At 55.9% G+C, this 12,803-nt stretch overlaps 1 long non-coding RNA gene across 1 annotated transcript in view; it reads left to right on the forward strand.

Annotated features, from left to right (window-relative positions):
• Positions 1-9,776: 9,776 nt before the first annotated feature.
• The window catches only part of LOC140692309 (uncharacterized), a 22,895-nt gene continuing 19,868 nt past the window's right edge, over positions 9,777-12,803 (forward strand). The window contains exon 1 of the long non-coding RNA XR_012067880.1: positions 9,777-9,959. This is a non-coding gene — a long non-coding RNA (uncharacterized lncRNA). The remainder of the gene's footprint in view (positions 9,960-12,803) is intronic.

The raw sequence follows: 12,803 nt of genomic DNA on the forward strand, positions 1-12,803 counted from the left end.
ACAAAACAAAACAGCCAAATGAGGTGAACCAGGATTCAGTCATCCAAAATGGAGCTGGACGGCCAGTGGGAGGAACTTGGTTGCAGACATAGTCTTGTTTCGGGGAGGGGCACGTTGTCCCCTCCCTCTACACATCTTGAGTCCTCTGGGCTGGACTGATCCAAAAATGGACCCCAGACGGATCGTTGAGCAGGAGCGACAGGGAACCACCTCCTGTCTTTCATTCAAGCACTCATGTGTCCCCGAAGCAGGCAGCTTTTCTCCGTTTTAGGACAAGAAATCAGCCCTTTGTGCGAAATGGACCGGGCTGAGAGACTTTGGTTTTGGGTGACCCGTCTGTGAAGAATCGAGACGGAGTTTGGGTTTTGGGGGGGAAGCCCCTGAAAGAAGTCACGAGGTTGGTTGGTTTTCTCTAGGCTTCCGGGGCCTGAAGGCTCTCAGTGGGAGAGCAGGGTGATTTCCTAAGTCCAGATGCAGGGAGGGCACCCTCCACGGAAGTAATTGATTTCCCGCTTTCAGGGAGACAGAAAGAAGAGTCTGAGGGTCCGGTCCCTCTTGCGTCTGCTGGCCCCTCGGCTTCTTCGGTCACTCTCATTTCTAACCTATCCGTGTGCCACGGAGGCACATACATGTTTGGGGTGGCCTCCCCTGGGTCCCGACACCGGCATCCATGGGGGGAGGGGGGGCATGAGTGGTCAGAACTGTATCAAGCTCAAGGGCGCCACCAACCGGTTTCAAAAACAAATCTGCCAGCAGCTGCTAGCTGCAGCCTTGTCGTTTCAAAGTTCCCGCCTTGCTCTTGTGGTGTTTTCTTTCGTTTCCCCTTCTCCACTTGCCCCGTGGGGTAGTCTGGTGACACACACTTCCAGTGCTTCTTTCTTGCATCTGTGTCTCCTGGGCTGCAGTCCTAAGAACCCCCCCATCCCCCCCGGCCCCCCCCCCGCAATAAGCTCGTTTCTTTACCCTCCACCAGGTCTCCTGGCTTGGGAATCTCGGTTCACACCATGTGTCTCGTGTCCTCTCTGAATTCATGGGCCCAGCCATCCACCCTAAGGAGACGGAGGGAGGGAAGGAAGGCTTTGACCTGGCGACCTTCCTTGCCGGCATCCTCCGGATTTCGGACCCTTCAGTGTGCCACCCGCCACCCGCCATACCACCCTCACCCTGAGGCCTAGCCCTCGGGGCTCCGTCCACGCGGAAACCTGAACGCGGACGGACGGACCTGGATGGCGGGCGGGGTGGGGGTGGGGGTGGGGGTGGGGGTGGGGGGCGGAGGGGCTTGCTTCATCACCGCCGGAACCGTGGAGGCGACCGAGACAGACGCGTCCTTCAAGAGGTGAAGGGACACGTAGCCCGGGCTAGGTCCGTGCCACGGCATGTGATTTGGCTCTAAAAAGGAAGCCAGGGGCCCGTGGAGCCGAGAGACCTGTGGGAGACAGGCGGGGCAGTTTCTGCGTGCACATGACTCCCTGAAAGGAGCCAATCTGAAAAGGTGGCATCCTGTAGGGTACCGGCTCTGGATGACGTTCATTCTCAAAAGGGCAAAAGCCCAGAGAGGGTGAAAAGATGAGTGGGGTTGTGTGTGTGCGGGGGTGAAGGTTGTCTCTCTCTCTCTCTCTCTCTCTCCCTCTCTCTCTCTCTCTCTCTCTCTCTCTCTCTCTGTGTGTGTGTGTGTGTGTGTGTGTGTGTGTGTGTGTGTGTGTGTGTGTGTGTGTTGTGGCGGGGGGGGGGTTGTTGATGAATAGGTGGAGCACAGGGGACTTTTAAGCAGCAAAACTCTCCGGTAGGTAGGCCCACGATGGGATGAAAACCAACGTGTTGGCTATGGCATTCCCTAAGATGGGGTGAACTGAAAGAACCCTTCTGGGTGTCTGCCCCTCAGCCGAAGTTTAAAGTCCTTCCTAAAGCCAGAAGGTAAAGACACCCGTGAGCAATCTGAGCGGCCATTGCTGAGGGGTAAGAGCGAGGCCAGTGAATCCAGTGAAAGACTGACTGACTGACGTGGGGGCCTGGGTCCCTCGGCTCGACCCCCTTCCCCGGGAAACCGAAGCCTTCGACGCAGGGATGCGCTTTGACACGCTTATGTCTCATCAGAGAAGGTTTCTTCTGCCTGGCATTGTGTGACGGGGCCGAGATACCCGTCCTCTCCTCCTTTGCATGAGGTAGCCGTCGCTCCCGCCTTGGCGCAGCGGTGAAGAAGGCTACCAGAAACACGGTTCTGCGTTTCTCTCTATACCGTGGGCGAGCGTCACGGCTTTTCCTTGCGTTTCACCATGCAGTCAGAGGGCATTATCAAAACTAAGCGTGCCATCCAAATTTTCCTTTTCCTTTTTTAAAGTGACTGTCAAGAACTTAGGCAGCATCGAGTGAAAACGTTGGGCACCTTCATCTCTTGGTTTGTATGGAGCCAGCTAGGTCATCAGACCCACATCACCATGATTTCTGAATTCTAAGATACTTTCAAATCCATGATATTGTACATTCCTGGGTCCTGGGATGTCATTCTGGTTGATCAGGTCAAAGGGAATGTGTCCCTCCGTAGCACTGATTAACACGTCAGCTTATTTAAACGACAACACAGGAAATTCCCTTCGGGCGATATTCATTCCACACGCTCAAGGAAACCGATAGGTTGTGTGCCTGAGCCCACACAGTGTGATGCAAGAACGGGGTGGGGGTTGAGGGAGGGGGAACTCTGGCTAGTGTCCGGGACCTAACGGGAGATAGAGTGGAGGGTGATTTTTGCCCTTCTTCAGGGTCAGGGTGAATCGGCCTGAGGTTGACTTGTGCGCTCAGAAAGAGGGCCTTTATCGGATGCCCCGAGCCGACTTTTCTTTTCTTCTTCTTCTTTTCTTTTTTCAGTTTTATTGAGATAGGTTTGACATACAGCCCTCTATCAGTTTCAGGTGTACAGCACAATGATTTGACTTCCATAGATTGTGAAGTGATTATTAGGTAGCTTTAGTGAACATGAAACAACGATATTTTAAAAGGGGGTTTAATCAACAGAACTGCTGTTTATGATGATCATCTATTCCTAAGAGAAAGGACAGATGAACACTCCAAAATGCAGGAAGTGCATAGTCACAGAATGATGAACAATCTTTACCCGTGCAGACGTTTTGACACCAGGATACGTGGAAAGCTGAAGTCTTAGAACATAGAAATATTTGGCTCTCCATTTGACCTGGAAATCTCCTTGTTGGAAAGAAGCTAATTTCTCCTCCTCCTCCTCGTCCTCGTCCTCTTCCTCCTCCTGTCTTTTTAATTTAAAAAACAAATTTTTTTTTTTTAACAAAAAGTTTTTATCTTTTTGGAGGGGGGACGGGTCGTTAGGTGTCTTTATCTACGTTTTAAGTAATTATTTAGATTTATTCTACGTTTTCAGTGGTGGTAGTGGGGACTGAGCCCAAGGCCCTGTGCATGCTGAGCACGCACTCTACCGCAGAGCTCTACGCTTTCCCAGAAAGGAGCAAATTCCTAAACATAGAGCTGGATGAGCAGGTCAGCTTTTTGATCTCATAGAAGCAGCGGCCCTGTTCTCTGGGGGAACCGTCCTTATCTTGTCCGTCTCGACAACGTCAGAAACGTCTACATAGCCCACAATGGCCTGAGACTGAGGCCAGGGGGCTGAATCAGGTAGAACCTGAAACCAAATGGAAGAAACAAAAAAAAGGGGGGGGGGGCACGCGGAGGCCTTTTTAAACGTGCACACTGCTGCGAGGGCTCCCTCGTCGAAACTCTAATTCGCAGCCTTCTTAAGGAGAAATATACATCTGAAACGTCTTTTTTTCCACGCAGAGTTTAAAAGCTTTCACCCTCCGAACCGAAAAACCTTACCCGTCCCATCGGTTCTTTCTAAGTGAGTGGGTTCTCTAGTGTCCTACGCGTCTGCTGGGAAACAAGCTGCTGGAAAACAAGCAACTAGAAACCAAGCTGCACCAACATTTCCATGAGCTTAAAATCTTACATTCACACTTAACTTGCTTAAAAATGCACACGCTTGCTTTGTTTTCATGTTTTACACAGTAGATGACCTAGAACATGCATGATGCTAAAGAAATTGTGTGAGGGGCAATCCTGAGATTGACCGTGAGGGCACAAAGGATGGCAGATATTTCCTTAGGGTAAAACAATGGACGGTCATGGGAAGCCAGATCAGCCATTAACAGAACTTGGTTCTGGCAGGAAAGCCTGCGGTTTAACCCCGGGGAAATATTTGCTATCTCGAGATGTCCCAGAGGCAATCACAGGATATACACTTAGAAATTTTGCATCCCCGGAGGAGGGTGATTGTTCCTGGAAGGGTTAGGCCTGAAATGAATCAGTTAGCCAGCAAGCAGAACTTCGTGCTTCTGGTATGAAATATCTAAAGCCCCACCTCTTTGATCGCATATCTTTTTTTTTTTTTTTTTTTCCCCCTGAGCCGTAGACTCCCAATAAACAGGATGTCGACCAGGCTTTTGGCACTCTAGATCCACGAGACCTTGAGTCCCCTGGTCTCATTTTTGCTCTTTACTTTGTCTCTTTGTTTCTTAATTCTTGCGTCGCCCGTCCTCAGACACGGTCCCGAACTGCGCTGGACGCAGCACCCGTCCTACCCGACTCATGAGTGACCTATAGTTTTTAAATGAAAGCTACAAAGTCTCTGGTCATGTCGATCTGCTGGTCTCGTCTGTATGAGACAGGGCATTACCTGAGTTTCAGAGACATACACAGACACACACAGACAGACAGACAGACAGACAGACAGACAGACACACACACACACACACACACTCTAAAGGGAAAAAAGAACAAAGAAAGAAAGAGAAAGAAAAAGAAAAAGGCTCAGGGGAATAAAGGATTCGCTTGCTCTCTGTGACATGACCCAGCAGACCTAGTTGTCACAAGACAGGAAGCTCAACTCTCCATGTTTACATGATGTGTTCCTGAGCTTTCTTGCAGAAAATTCTCATGCATTTCTTTCCCCTCACGGAAGTCTTCTCTATTCCCCACAGAGCCTGGGGCGATGGCTCTGCACCCTGGAGGCACCTGCGGCCGATCCAAGATATTGGATGATTTGTGGAAGTGATCAGTGATCCTGAGACAAAGCCCTTCCTTTAGGTAGAAAAGCAAGTGGCCCCTGCTGCTCAGGGAGCTGGTGCTCCCCTTCCCCCCCTCCCGTCATGCCACCTTCTCCTTTGTGCACAAGCTATCGCTTTCGCAACAGAGCTTGGCTTGCCTGAGAGTCTTGTGGAAGCCATCCTCATTTCTATGGTACTGCCGTCCAAGGATCTGGAAAGGGCCCAGTCCCATGTATGCATGTAGGCACGTGTGTACGTCCCCGGCTTGTAGGCCTGACGTGTTTCTCCCTCCAGATACACTTGCCAGAGTTCATTCACGAAAGAGCTCTATGGAACTGGTTTTCAAGGGAACATGCAGGCAGGGAATGCGAACAGGCAGGAACCCAAATGTTTTCCTTCAGGTTGACATGATCTAGGACAGATCCTTCCATCCAGAAAACCAAATGTCAAGGGATTGGTCTCGTGAAAAGAGCCATGTCTTGATTGTGACGAGCAGCGTTCGAGGTGAAACTTTTTGCCTCCCTAGGTTTACCCCGAATCCTTGAAGTTCCTGTGGGTTACCTCTGTCATGAAATGTGTCAGCCAGAAAAATAAAATAAAATAAAATAAAATAAAATAAAATAAAATAAAATAAAATAAAGAGTCTGGGAGCGATGGCTGGCTCGGTCTCAAGTCTCAGGAAGTGTTCACATCCCAAGCAGTCCTGGGGGGTAGTGTGTGTGTTGGGGGGGGGGCGGAGGCGGCCCGTCTCTGAAAAATTGGTGCCTCCTCCACGTAGTTTTTGGTCCCTTGCAACTGGAGCGTCTGGCGACATCCCTGGAATGTTTAGATCGTTTCCAAAGAAGATGAGATACGGAAGCGTTCGTTCCTGGCTCCATGAGTTGAAGGGGACGTGCTTTGATATCCTTCTGATAGGAAAGACTCGAGATCTGTCAGTGTGTTGGCCGACATGACTGGTATACCTTCGGAGGACGGATGGACCGACAGACAGACAGACAGACAGACAGACCGGAATACATACATACTTACTTACTTACATACGTACGTACGTACATACATACATACGTATGTGCATACATACATATATACATACAAGTAAAATAAAATAAAATAAAATAAAATAAAATAAAATAAAATAAAATAAAATAAAATAAAAGGATGCTGTGAGGAGAAAGTGTCTGTTTCTGGCTAGGACCAAATCGTGTCCGTACGTGGACCGGTTGGGAAAGACTGGTGTCCCAGATGGTTCACCGTGACTTCCTCGTGAACATTTGCTGTGACCGATTCGGGCTTGCTTCGGAATAGTCACGGTCTCCGGAATAGTCACGGTCTCGTTCTGAGGAACGTCTCCTGGAAAGCATGTGGAGACCATCTTCGTCTGCCGTCCTTAGGAAACGTTCCAGCAGAGCGGGTGTCCGAGAGCCTCTAGGGGCGATGGCTATGCTTAATGGATGTCTGTCCATCTTCAGGCCGAATTTCGTGGAAGCATGCTGATCTGGCCAGCTGACAAGTCTGAATGGGGGTGATTTTTGGTAGAAATGCGCGTCCTTGGAGAGACCAGGGGAAGGGGAGCATGTCTCAGTGGAAACTCTCGTACAGCGTGATAGAGATGAGAATGCGGTTCTGTGTCATCATCTTTGCGTGCTTCCCGCCACCCTCCCCCTCCCCACCCCGCCCCGCCTTCCACTGATACGCTGGGCCACGTCACGCGTGCTTCGAGTTTTCTCCGATAGTTGGCCAACGCTCTTCCGACTCCCGTTGCCCATGGTTCTCCCGCTTTGGACTTGGCATCCTCGAGAACCAAAGCCGCCCTTTCCCTGAAGCCCCGCCGAGCCGGACTGAGCAGCTGGACATCTGCTGGAGAGAGATCACTGCCGTGTCCCCTCTCGAGACCCTCCTCCTGCCCATTGCTGTGGAGGCCGCTTGGAAAGTGGACCTGAACCCGCATGCGTTTTTCAGGCCGCCCGAGCCTCTTCGAGCCCGACGCCTAGACATCTTCCTGAGTGGTGGCGCTCCAGACTCACACCCGGGGTTTCTCGTTGGCTTCGGCCACGGACCTTTGTCTTCCTGGAACGAAAGACCAGACCGGTTTCATCAGGTGGAACCACCTGCCTGGTGGCGGGACAGTCGTGGAGCCCTATGGACCACCCCGAAATGTATGTGCAGCCCAAGGGTGATCTCTCCAGCTGAACAACCATCGAGGCCCAAAAGGACCCCCCCCCCCGCCCCCGCCCCGGGAAGAAAGAAACTTTGACCTTGACCCTTAGCTGCCCGAATGAGAATTTGGATCGGGGTTGGGTAGGGTGATGGAGATCTCCCTTGGCCCAGTTCCCGTGCGCAGGACTTTCAATGACTGTGTCTTCCTGAAAGGACACCCGCCCCCTGACCACGCTGTCTCGTCATCAGTTTGTTTCCACGAGGGATGAAGTGTCATTGTGTGCACGGCAAAGTTGGCCGCTGCCTGTTCGGTCCGCCATCGCTCCGTAAAGGACCGAGGAAGTGTGCGTTGTGACCAGTGACAGATTTCGGAGCCCGTGGGTGGTGGACGGGTGTGTATCTGTTATCCAGGTCACGCGCGACGCGGTGTGTCGTGGTGTGGCCCGCCCGGCCACCCCACCTCCCTTCCCCCATGGAAAATCAAGAGAGAGTATTGCCCGAGACAGACGAAAGTGCAGCCACGAAACCTAAAAGGATGACCCTGGATGTCAACTTGGAGGTGGCTAGGAGACGGCTGAGCATGCATAGGACCACACTGCCACCGTGTGGGATGCTGCACATGTGTCGCCGTCGTGGTTTTCAGCTCCTCCACCTATTGCCCTCACCTACATCCACTCTTTATCTCACTGAACTCTTTTTGAACTCTTTTTTTTTTTTTGGGGGGAAGACAGTGAGAATTTTCTCTCTCTCTCTCTCTCTCCCTCCCTCCCTCCCTCCCTCCCTCCCTCCCTCTCTCTCTCTCTCTCTCTCTCTCTCCTACTCTCTCTCATAATTGACCTGACAATAGGATGTCAGTTTTCACGTGTCCAACATAGCGATTCGGGATTCTTCCATGTTCCACGATGATCACCGCGATGAGTCTGGTTACGGATCCGTCACCGGACAGCGTCATGACAATAGTATGGATTGACTCGACTCGCCCTGCTGTCCATGACATCCCGTGATTAATGTATTTAAGAATTGGAGATAACTGGAAGCTTGTACTTATTCCTCTCCCTCACCCATTGCACTCATTGATCCTTCTTGGTATCCATGAGTCTGTTTCAGCTTCCTTGCATGTGTTCCTGCGTATTGTCTTGGGGATTCTGCCTCGAAGTGACAACATCCCTCTTGGACTTAGGTCACTTGGTTAACATCATCCCCTCAAGGGGTAGGTCTCTCCAGACCACGTGACACTGTCCATTCGTCCATCCGCGGGCCCTTAGTGGAACTGCCGGGTCTTCCAGGAGTTTCCTGTGGGATGTTTTGAGGGACTTCTGTCCTGTATTCCCTAATGGCTTTCCTCCACCTCCGTTTTGCCCTCTCCCCCTCGCCCCCACTGCCAACCCCTGTTCCGTGTTGCCTTCTGTCTTCTGTCGGAGAGCGGATTCTGTCAGGTATGAGTCCATAGCTCTGTGTCCGCCCGCCAGCCCGCCCACCCGGCCCCATCGAACGGTGGTCTCTATCACATGTTCCGTCAGAAGCAGGCACTTTCTGCTTGTTTTTGGAACTTGCTGTCGTGATTCCAGGTTCTGGGCCTGTCTGGATATCTCTTAAAAACAGAAATGCGTGCGTTTTCCCCCTTTTTAAATTGTTTTTGCTTACTTATTTGTTTATTTACTTGCTTACTTATTTACATATATTTATTTATTTAGGCTTTTTTGTTGTTGTTGTTCTTGTTGCTGTTGTTGTTTTTGGTTGTTGTTTGCTTATTCGGGGAGGGGAGGTAATTCGTTTCTTTTGCTGGTTTGTTGCCTGACTTAGTGATTGCCTGACTCACCGACTTCCTTATTTGCTTGAACGGAGGTCCTGAAGGTCGAACCCTGGACCTTGCGCGTGCTGGACAGGCACTCTGCCGCTGAGTTCTACACACCATCCTCCCCCGCCCCCGCCCCTTCCCCATTTGGATACAAAATAATTTTTTTTTCCTTTTAAACTGAAAAAGTCAGTTTGGGTCTCCTGCCCGTGTTTCATCATTGGTTTGTTGGCTTCTAGGAGGTGGAGTTGACCGAGTTCTTGGACTGTTTAGGAGAGGAACCCCTGATGGGCTGTGGTGGTGCTTTTTCTACATTTTTGTTTGTTTGTTTGTTTGTTGTTGTTGTTGTTTTTTGTTAAAACCCCAGAGAAAGTTCTACAACTTGATTTCCCTTTGGTGGTGGGTTTTGTCGTTTGTTTTCATGTTTTTTTTTTTTTTCCACATGGGGCTACAGTTTCCCTGTCCACGTGTGACTGTGTGTCAAACACACACACCGACACACACACACAGACACAGACACGGGCACACATGCACACACAGACACGCGGATGCCCATGCACAGTGTTGTTCTGTGTAGATGCACTGAACCTCGATTTACCGAGCGGGTGGCTATCGACTCGCCCCCCCCCCCACAACCGCCGCCCGCATTTTTTTGTTTTTCCTCCTCCTCCCTGTGGTTGTGGTCAGCCGTGCTGACGTCCGTGTTCTCACGACCGACCGCGAGTGCGTTTTCCCCACGCGCCCATTTGTTGTCTTTGGGCTTTGTCGCGATCTGTGCCGAGATCGATTTTTCTTTCCACTTCGATGGGGTTGACGGTCTTCATCCTTTCTTTTCTAGCTTCTGGGCTTTGCCTGTCTGCTTTCAAAAGACCTCCTGCATTCGAGAGGACGGACTCCAAAGCCGATTCCTGCGTTGTTCTCGGAGCGCTCGCCTGGTTTCGGTTTGCCAGCCCCCGCCTTCCCTCCCTGTTTCCCTCCTCCCCTTCCCACCCCCCCACCCCCCCCCGCCGCCGGGAACCCGGGATCTCGTCCTGGTCGCTCTGGGCCACCCGCCGGCGTGTCCGTGTGATCTCCCCCGCCCGGGGAATCGCGTGGGGAGCGCGTCCCCTTCGCGGCAGCCGCCCGCCCGGCCGGCCGTGTCTTGCCAAACCCCGGCTCCCTCCGTCCTCCCCGCCCTGATCTGCTGCCGGGGTGGGTCGCGTCGCGTCGCGTCGCGTCTCCTCATGCCGCCGTGCCGTGCCGTGCCGTGCCGTGACGAGGGTGAGCGGGCTCCGAGGCGGACGCCACGGGGTCGCGCCGGCCGGCCGCCCGGCGCCTCAGCCCGGGACGGGCTCGGGCGTTTGGGCGGCCGGCGGTCGGGATCGGTTCCGGGGACGTTGGCGACGGCTGTCGGGCGCCATCTGGCTGCCGCTCTTGAGATCGTCCCTCTTCTCCCGAGCGTCGGCGACCTCGGCAAGGGATGGGGCTCGGCGGCGGGGCCCGAGGCAGACTTCGGGGAGGCTGGCGACACCGGCGGTGACAGTCCCCGTGGCGCTGAGCCGCGGGCGTGTCCTGCTCTCGGCGCAGATTGGACTCGCAGGCTGATGAGGGGGTGGCTGCCGCCGCGCTCCCGGGATCTCGTGTGTAGGGGGAAGCCGTGTGGCCTGGCCTGGTCGACCAGCATCCGCCTGTGCCCCTGCAGCCGCGGGGACCGACCCGAGCCGATCGGACACGGCCTGCGCCGTGCCGCCGCGGGGGAAAGGGACGGGGTGTCCCGCGCCCGGGCCGCCGGCGGCTAGGTGGTCCGGCCCTCGTCTGTGTCCCTTGGACGACTGCTCCCGAGGCGAGGAGCGGCCCGGGCCCAGTGCGGTGAGGCCGGGGACGGGCGCGCTGGGGTTCCCGGTCGTCGGAGGCGCCTCCTTGGATGAAATGTTTTCTGAGTCCCGATGGACCCGGAGACGTGGCTGGGCCGGCCCCTGTTGGCGCGGGAGGCCAGGGAGGGCGCCCCCCGGCCCGTAAGTCTGCCCGCGTGGGTTCCGGTGGCATTTGAGGGACCGAGACTTCATCCGGACTCGGGGACCGGCACGGGGGCGTCCTGCGAGGGATGTGGGGGAGGCAGGCTTTCCCCGGCCCGGTGCTCGGGAGCGGTCCCTCGTGGGGGGCCCTCTCCTCGGAGGCGCCTCTGTGGCATCTCCCCGAGTCCCCGACCACGCGGGCGAGAAACGGGCAGGGCGTCCCCGGCCCGATCCCGTCTCCCTCTCGTCCCTTCCCATTCCCACTGCTCCTCCTCCTCCTCCTCCTCCTCCACCCCTCCCCCCCCCCCGGTCGATCAGATGGCCCCCGAGAGCTTCGGGGCTGCCATTTATGGGGGTAGGGCTGGGGGCAGGTGGCCGGACCGAGGTCCCGGGGCCCCCCCTGCAAATCGTGGACCCGACCCGTTTCCGGGCGCTGTCATTTTTTCTGTCGTGTTGGGCATTTTCTGCCAGCAGATAGGTGCTGACACGGTCTTTCTCGGTGTCTGTCACCGAGTGTTGGGTCTCCGGACGCGTGTGGGGCTCTTGGGCTTTGTCTCTGCGTGAGCCCTGGCCTGGTAGAAGCCGACTCTGCTTCTGACACTTGAGCCGCCCGCTCGGGCCTGCGCGCCGGCTCTCGTGTGTGCGTCCGCCTGACGTGGCCCGTGGTGCCGCCTCCGGTCTCTGGTGGCCCGAGGGCGGTGGGGTGAGGTGGCGGCGTGGGTCTTTTACCCCGTGCGCTCCCTGCCGCAGGCACCCGGTGGTGGCCGGCACGACCCCACCCTCACAGGCTCCGTGCCGCGTGTCAGGCATTCTCCGCCTGGGGTCGTTGGCCACTCTCCTCGTAGAGGAACGAGGAGTGGGTGGCGCCTGGCGAGGCTGAAGCAGGTCCTCCTCTGGTGGTTGTCCTCGCCGGGCCCTCCCCTCTGGCTCTGGGGCTTCCCTGCCCCATGGCTCGGTCGCTCGCTCGCTCACCTGACCGATGTGGTGACGTCATGCTCTCCCGGGCCGGGCCTAAGCCGCGCCAGACGAGGGACGGGACGTTCATGGTGAACGTGGCCTCTCTTCTCGTTCTGCCTGCGGGCCCCTCGCCTCTCCTCCACCGCCCGTGGGTGGCGGGGGCAAGGAAGGGGTGCGGACTCCGGCCCGACCTCGGTCTCCCGTGCCTCGTGGTGTCGGCGGGGCCGGGGTCTTGTGACGCGGCAGACACCTCTCGCCTCCTCGCCTGCTCGGCGTCTTGTCTCGCGAGCGGCCCTCCCCCGCGGTGGGGGAGGGCTGCCCCCGCCGCCACGCCACGTATCCCCTCGCCGGGGTGCGAGCGTGTCTCGCCTTGGCCCTCTGTGGTGCCCCTGGAGCGCTCCAGGTTGTCCCTCAGGTGCCCGAGGCCGAGCGGTGGCATCGCTTCCCGTCCCCAGCGAGTCCTCTCGGGTAACCCCTGCGGTGGGCGTGTGTCCCGAGCCACTCTCTTGAGCAGTGGGGGGGAGGGGTCGAGACGGTAAGCGAGGCGTGGCCGCTCCCCACCCTCGGTGGGGCCGGGGCCGCCTCCTGGTCGTCGTCCTCACCCTGTACCGGGGGGGACTGACGTGGCCGGGCGCACGCCGGGTGGGTCCCCCCCTCTGCGGGGCTCGCGCCCGGGCGTGGGAGCGAACGTGGTGGGGCCGGGTGATGTGCCGGTGGGGGCGGGCGCCTGTCTCGTCCCCACGCGGTCTTGGGTGCGTCTCCTCGCGAGGCGGCACGGGCTTTCCCCGGTCCCGACCGCGAACGCTCGCTTTTCGGCCCGCTGCTTACCCTTGC

The sequence above is a fragment of the Vicugna pacos genome, unplaced genomic scaffold (assembly GCF_048564905.1).
Source record: "Vicugna pacos unplaced genomic scaffold, VicPac4 scaffold_5, whole genome shotgun sequence".
NCBI lineage: Eukaryota > Metazoa > Chordata > Mammalia > Artiodactyla > Camelidae > Vicugna > Vicugna pacos.